At 40.8% G+C, this 7,903-nt stretch overlaps 1 long non-coding RNA gene across 1 annotated transcript; it reads left to right on the forward strand.

The window, feature by feature from the left end:
• Positions 1-587: 587 nt before the first annotated feature.
• On the forward strand, positions 588-7,560 carry LOC138771785 (uncharacterized). The gene is made up of 2 exons (XR_011359678.1): positions 588-1,826; positions 1,882-7,560. It is a non-coding gene; the product is annotated as an uncharacterized lncRNA (long non-coding RNA).
• The last annotated feature ends 343 nt before the right edge of the window (positions 7,561-7,903 follow it).

Raw genomic sequence — 7,903 nt, forward strand, 5'->3', positions numbered from 1 at the left:
TGAGCTGTGACAGGAAAGTGTGTAGTACAAGGTGAGCTGTGACAGGAAAGTGTGTAGTACAAGGTGAGCTGTGACAGGAAAGTGTGTAGTACTAGGTGAGCTGTGACAGGAAAGTGTGTAGTACAAGGTGAGCTGTGACAGGAAAGTGTGTTGTACTAGGTGAGCTGTGACAGGAAAGTGTGTAGTACAAGGTGAGCTGTGACAGGAAAGTGTGGAGCACAAGGAGAGCTGTGACAGGAAAGTGTGTAGTACAAGGTGAGCTGTGACAGGAAAGTGTGGAGTACAAGGTGAGCTGTGACAGGAAAGTGTGTAGTACAAGGTGAGCTGTGACAGGAAAGTGTGTAGTACTAGGTGAGCTGTGACAGGAAAGTGTGTAGTACTGGGTGAGCTGTGACAGGAAAGTGTGTAGTACAGGGTGAGCTGTGACAGGAAAGTGTGTAGTACAAGGTGAGCTGTGACAGGAAAGTGTGTAGTACAAGGTGAGCTGTGACAGGAAAGTGTGTTGTACTAGGTGAGCTGTGACAGGAAAGTGTGTAGTACAAGGTGAGCTGTGACAGGAAAGTGTGTAGTACAAGGTGATAAGGCCAACGATATGATTTTACCTACCTGCACCGTACCTGTATGACTACATATATATACGCCTCTTGCTCAGAAGCTCCAGCACATTAGAGAGTCCCTGATAGGGTTAACTTATAGTTGGACCATTTCTTACCTTGGAAAACTTCTGATATGACACTAGAAAGAATGTTTTGTCTCAAGAACTATTTCCCTCAGAGACATGTTTATCAGCGTCCAAGGCCGTTCTCAGAGGAAAGTTGCCTGTCTGTTACAGTGGGAATAATGTGAAAGTATCATTGCACAGAATGTGTTGTTCTAACCTTTTTGAATAATAATAATGAATACTAATATAGATGCCATTGCGCATGACTGAATATCTAAATCACTAGCACCGCCTCATCTATGTCTTATTAGCATTTGTTACCACCCTATATTTTATCTGTCTATAAAATGTGATGACCATAATAAAACTTGGGCCATTTCTCCAGGCTTATAATCATGATACATTGTCTTATCTGTGTCCATGACGTATAAGTAACGAGCTGGTAATACTGCAGGATTCCAACTCTAGATATAATTAAAAAACCATCCTTTACCTGGGTTTTTGGCTTCTCTCCATAGAGAGAGGTCAACATATAAATTTAACCTTAACATTTGGCGCCCTTGGCAGGGACTCAGCCGCTTGCAAACTAGAACGCAGACTGACGGGATGTGGTGATTTATCCGTCATCGGACGCGCAGATATAACTGGCCAGGTAAGAAAGACTTTCCTTTCTTACGTACTATCTGCGCCTCAGGGGAACGGATCTAATCAGATTCCCGTCACACCTGTGTTCTCTATATATGTTTGTAAAGCTGAGTCTATTTGTTAGACAAAGAACTCTGTAACCCAGGATAGGACAAGGTTAAAGTGCTGCATTGCCGTCGCAAACTGTGGTGTGATTGAGATAAGCTGTTGCTGTATTTATGCTGAATTAAGGAAAGGGATTGCCGAACATGATCACTTCTGCGTCCTTACGGGGAGGCTGTGATTAATTCTTAACCCTTGTAATACAGCATGGCATCGAGAACAGCTGCGAGGTCACAGACAGCAGGCACATAACTTTTGGAGTGAACGGGTTCCTGATAAGTGATCTCTGTCTCGAGCAGCGGGAACAATACTTGTATTGATCCCATTATTTGTGCTTGTACTGTGGTAGAGAGCAGGTCAGAAGATCTGTGACTTACCCCCTTGCCCCCTAGGAGGAATTAGCAACGAGGGACAGTAGGTTGCTGTAGTGCGTCGCCATAGTGTGTCACTGTGACGGCTGGGCCTATAGCAAGGTTGCTGTAGTGCGTCGCCATAGTGTGTCACTGTGACGGCTGGGCCTATAGCGGCTGTGCTTGTTAAAACCTAAGGTTTAGGTTTCGTTCCCCAATACGCTACCTAGGGATTAGCTGAGCAAGGATGAGACAGTTATTCTCTAAAAAAAGGGATCACCAGTCTCCACAAGAAGTTTATGTGAAGCTGATGTGAAGCTAAGGAAGATAGCGATGGGCATGTAAAGATGCAGTGCAAGATCTAGAACAGATCTTTAGGAGGCTTGATATGAAGGCAGATACATGCCTTAGCCCCACCAACCTCTGGCTCTCTGACCAACACCTGGGAAACCCCTTACACTCCTGTGCACACTTATTTTTGCCTTGTGGGTAGGTAACCAGACCTACATGTAACATGCAGGGCAAATGGGTCCTTGAAATTTCCAGGAATCTTAGGGGTTAATCGAAGTACTATCCCTAAGGGGGAATCAAGGATTAGAGTTCTAAGAGGGGAGGGTGTGGAGTAGATAGATGAGAGCCAGAGGGTCAGACAGAAGGAAAACATTTAGGATAATGGGTGGGAAGCACAGGTCCAGCTGGGTGGACATGTCATGTGCCGGTGACCAACAATATCTAGATAAGACAGAATATTGTAGTGTGTGTGGCAGACCCAAGCCACATCATTATGTTACACCATTGTACCCAGTTTATATCTGTATACAAACCCCAGATCCTGCGAAAAGCCAACCTACGTCCAATGGTGGCGTATAGACCCTCTGTTCTGCAGGAATCTTCCCCTTGGTTGGCTGTTGAAGTAGTTACTTTGATTTAAAGTGCCCCTTACCTGATAGTAAGACCAATGCCTTTGTGGAGGTGGGCAGCCTAACCTCAAATAGTGTATATTGCCATGTAAGTGTCTGAGTACAAAGCCACGTACTCAGACAAGGAGAACAGTCCAGCTCATTGCTAGATACAGTACTGAGAGAGCTGAAGAGGTTAATTAATGCTGCGTAGTGAAGCAGCATACAAAGTACATAATGTGTGTTATTTGTTATGTTTTGTACAAGGCCATCAACCAGCTCTGAGAGCTGCAGATCACATGCAAGCAGCATTAGAAAAAAAAAAAAAGAATCAGAGCTGTTAGTGTAATGTAATGTACGCTCCTACATTATACTGTATTTCAGCCAGTCTTACTAAGCTGGTGTTCCCCTTTAGAAGTATGTTACGTGTTAAAAAAAATGTTGATCATTTTCTGTTGTCCCGACCGTGGAACATTTGCTTATTTGTGTACGCCACTTTTCTGTAATCAGCCCTCAAAGATGGCGACGGAAAGCCAAACACTCCCCATATCATCCACGTCTCCATTATAATTGTGACGTCTCAAAACCATGCCCTAAGCCAACACCCTTATATCCGGTTATCTAGTCCGGTGGCCATTTTAACTCCTGGCATTTCTGTCCTCCGCCCATACTGCTTAGTGTCACTGAGGGGGCGGGCACAGGACTCTCCGATAGAGTCTAACAACTGTTTTGCACATTTATTAATGAATATTATTACCTGATGGTGAAGAAAGTTAGACAAAGGTTTGTTGGAGGGAAAAGCAATGAGACTGTTTGAAGGAGCCGGGTCTATTAGACCTATTAGTGTATAAGATTGTTATACGGAAGTGTCAGTAGGAGTCAGAGAGAAAAAGTACGTTTTATTAGGAATGTCAAGAGAAAAGTGATAATTGGTAAAGATCAAACGCAGAATTTTGTGCACTTATTAAGAACCCAATGGTATAAGGAGCCTGTAGTAACTTATTACTGTAACTTACACATTTATTTAAAAAGTATATATATGTATCCCAATATATATTGTAAGCAGATTTTCTTTAAGTGTGTGTCCCCAACGTATGATATTTCAAAGAAGAAGTAGTTTACTACAGTAAAATATATATATTTCTATGTAACTTTATTTAACAAGTGTTTATATATATATATATATGTGTACATATGTGTACACATCTATCCTAATAAGTTCTACGCAAATTGTTTTTTTTTCCTACTAAGTTATAAGTATGTGTGCCACTGTCCAAGGTTACAGTCTGGTGCATAAGAGCACAGCGCTGATATCTTCTGTAACTTCAAGGATGTTAGAAAAAAAATAAAATAAAAACTTCCAAGAAGTTTTAACTCTTGTATCTATGATTTTACTGCTCACTGCTCAAGGTTAGAAGTGAAGCTCAGAGCGTTCTGCTTACTGATAAGAGCAGCGTATTGAAGGAATATTCATTTCAGTGGATTTATTTAATTTTTTTTTATCAAAAGAAGGTTAATATGGGACGAGTGTACAATGTTTAATTATTTTTTTAATGTTTTTATTTTTAGGGTTAACAGTTTTGTGATGATTATAGCAAACTTAGCTCATGAATATATATGTACTTTTATCCCTAGTAAAAACCAAACCCATGTCCATGGCTCCAGTCTGCACTCCTTATGCCCCCCCAATATATATATATCTTGTGCTAAGTGCATTGAATCCAGCATCTCTGTTGCCTATTGATGTAGATTCAAATGGGGGAGGGGATAGAGGTGAATGGAAATGGGAGCAGCCCATTTTGATGGAGTAGCCAATTTTGATGTTTTAAATTTTTTTAAACACCGTACAAATTTTTTATTTTTGAATAAGGATGTTTTTGTTACTTATTGTGTTTGATATTTTAAATTGTGAAAGATGAAAATGTAATTGAAAGCCCAAATATTAATGAAAGTTTAAAAGTTTTCATTGTAGATTATCTCAGACTTTTCAAAGATGGATGACACAAGACGCAAGGATATATGGTGACCGCCATGCAGAGTGACGTTCCACTGCAGAAACCGCTCCTGCCATAAGCTGGAGGTGAGGACAATCACTGAGACATGTAGGATGGTTGAAGGTAACTGTGCAGATGTCTATATGAAGCCCACCATTATGGGTTAATTGGCAAATTAGAGATTTGTTTGGTCCCTGGGCTTACCAAAAAGCTGCCATAGAGCGGCTGACGCAACGTTCACGCTGACAAACCCTGATGCCAAAAAGGGTGATGGATGATGGATAAAGCTGGTGATGCGGTGGTTTCTGTGCTCTTCCCAAGGTAACAGTGTACAAAGCGTACAAGGGAATGGGGAGATGTTTCCAGTCTCTTCCTGAGGTAACCGCACATAGTGTACAGGTGGAGGAGGAGATGTGGATCTGTTTGTTTTTAAGTCTTTTCCAGAGACAATCAGCAACAAGCTGTGAGACCAGCGGATGGAGAAGAGGTACTGGGTAAAGATGGCAGTCAGACAGTAAGTAACTGTGTTTGCCGCCTGCCTTGTATCCCACTGTAAGTTATCTGACAAAACCAGCAGAAGGAAGCCATGTGTAATGTGGTGTAGTATCCTCACATTGGGCGGCCCAGGGGACAACAAATATAGCAGAGAGGGTTGTGTAGGGCTGTATTATCTACACCTGTCATAACCTACTGTAAGTAACACCGTAAAGTGCCTGTCTGCATAGTCTGTCATCTTCCTGCCTGTTTTAGGGAATGTAAGTGGACGTCATCCACCTGCCACAGGTGGCCTATACAGGTATGTCCTTGTCTGTATTGGTGTCTTCTTTACAGGTCAGCCAAAACTATGGGAGACGACAAAGCCAATGTCTGAGGTGATACTAGTGGCCTTAAAAGAAGCGATATAACTGAGGCCAAGAGTCCAAGTGTCTGTAAAGAGGCCTGTCAGTCAAAAGATGGGTTTAAGGATAAAGGATCCATACCAATGCTACTATTACAAAAAGGATCATATGATATATATTATTCTCATAAAAAGGCTTTGAAACCTTAGGTGATGTATCGTTTACACTTTGCTGTTATTTCTATGGTGGTTATCTTATGTGTAATATATGATGATCTCAGTCAGACAAGAGACAATTCAGTAGGATCCAAATATTATATCGGTAATAAGCGCCCAGTTACTTTATATTATTGGTCTATGTATTATACTATATGATTATGTACAGGAAGAGATGTGACCATGCGACCAGTCATTAGTCCTGTGTGATCTAATCATAAAGACGTTTTCTAGGTACAAAATGAAGTAAAAAGACTAAAAAGAAGTGGAAATTTTTAGAATCCGGTACTGAAGATTGTGAATTCACTAATTGGTTATTATAAGTGAATCTAGAGGTTACATAGTAGGTCACATTGTGGAGATTTTATTGCATTTACCTGTTATGCTGTTTTTGGTTTATGTGTCAATCAACTTTTTATTTTTGCTTTTGCCATGAGATAAGATTTGTTCACATCTAAACTTTTTATTTTCAGAAACTTTTTAAAGTTAGTTTTTGTGACTTTCCAATACCCACATGATACCAAAGTGGTAGAGTCCTTGTGATAGAGTCACGTCTGTTATATACAGTGAAGAACTTATTGTCTGATCACTCAGTGTCACAGGGAGACGTAGGAGTGACAGGAGACTAGGTTAGGTTCGGGACGGAGGATTGTCTTACCTTTAAAGCAGTCCTACGGTAAAGGGACCTAGAGAAGGGGGCTACATCTGTAGTCAAGATTAGGGACAAATCTTAGGGACAGGAGTGATGAGACAATAAGGTTTGGTTATTTTGATAAAATCCGGAGAGGTATTTGTCATATACATATATTAGTTTGGGTATTGATAATAAGCTTTTATTTGTCTTGTTGTAACTAAGCTGTATATTGATGTATACTATACAGACTCGCCCATTGTTTAGTATTTTCTTTCGGTTATTGCAGATCTTACTACCACATCTGCTGTAAGTTTGTTCCGCCATCTATAACTTTCAATAAAACGTATGGTACTATTTTTGTCTATCCTATGGTGATGCCCATAAACTAATGGGAGTCCTTCAGGGTCTCTTCCAAGTGTTCTTATGCATAATACTGATCTGTTTTTCAGTAAAAGTGTTCATGTGTATTTTCTCTCGTATAAAACCTCGACAAACAGGAAGAAGCTTCACCCTCATATAAGAGACTAACGTTACTATGCTTTCTTTCTCTTATCGGTTCTCTTGAATCTGTGCCGCCTGGACATTTCTGGAGGTTGGATGCTGTACTAGTACTTGGAGGATGTTTTCACCTGTGGTCCCTTGATCAACCTGCGACTGAGGGTAGAGTCCTTAAAACCTCCGGCTACGACCCAACCACCAGTGATGAACCATATCCATGCTCCACGGATGTCAAATGGGGGAATGATAAGGCCAACGATATGATTTTACCTACCTGCACCGTACCTGTATGACTACATATATATACGCCTCTTGCTCAGAAGCTCCAGCACATTAGAGAGTCCCTGATAGGGTTAACTTATAGTTGGACCATTTCTTACCTTGGAAAACTTCTGATATGACACTAGAAAGAATGTTTTGTCTCAAGAACTATTTCCCTCAGAGACATGTTTATCAGCGTCCAAGGCCATTCTCAGAGGAAAGTTGCCTGTCTGTTACAGTGGGAATAATGTGAAAGTATCATTGCAGAGAATGTATTGTTCTAACCTTTTTGAATAATAATAATGAATACTAATATAGATGCCATTGCGCATGACTGAATATCTAAATCACTAGCACCGCCTCATCTATGTCTTATTAGCATTTGTTACCACCCTATATTTTATCTGTCTATAAAATGTGATTACCATAATAAAACTTGGGCCATTTTCTCCAGGCTTATAATCATGATACATTGTCTTATCTGTGTCCATGACGTATAAGTAACGAGCTGGTAATACTGCAGGATTCCAACTCTAGATATAATTAAAAAACCATCCTTTACCTGGGTTTTTGGCTTCTCTCCATAGAGAGAGGTCAACATATAAATTTAACCTTAACAAAGGTGAGCTGTGACAGGAAAGTGTGTTGTACTAGGTGAGCTGTGACAGGAAAGTGTGTAGTACAAGGTGAGCTGTGACAGGAAAGTGTGTAGTACAAGGTGAGCTGTGACAGGAAAGTGTGTTGTACTAGTTGAGCTGTGACAGGAAAGTGTGTAGCACATGGTGAGCTGTGATAGGAAAGTGTG

This window comes from Dendropsophus ebraccatus, chromosome 14, assembly GCF_027789765.1.
Source record: "Dendropsophus ebraccatus isolate aDenEbr1 chromosome 14, aDenEbr1.pat, whole genome shotgun sequence".
NCBI classification, from domain to species: Eukaryota; Metazoa; Chordata; class Amphibia; order Anura; family Hylidae; genus Dendropsophus; species Dendropsophus ebraccatus.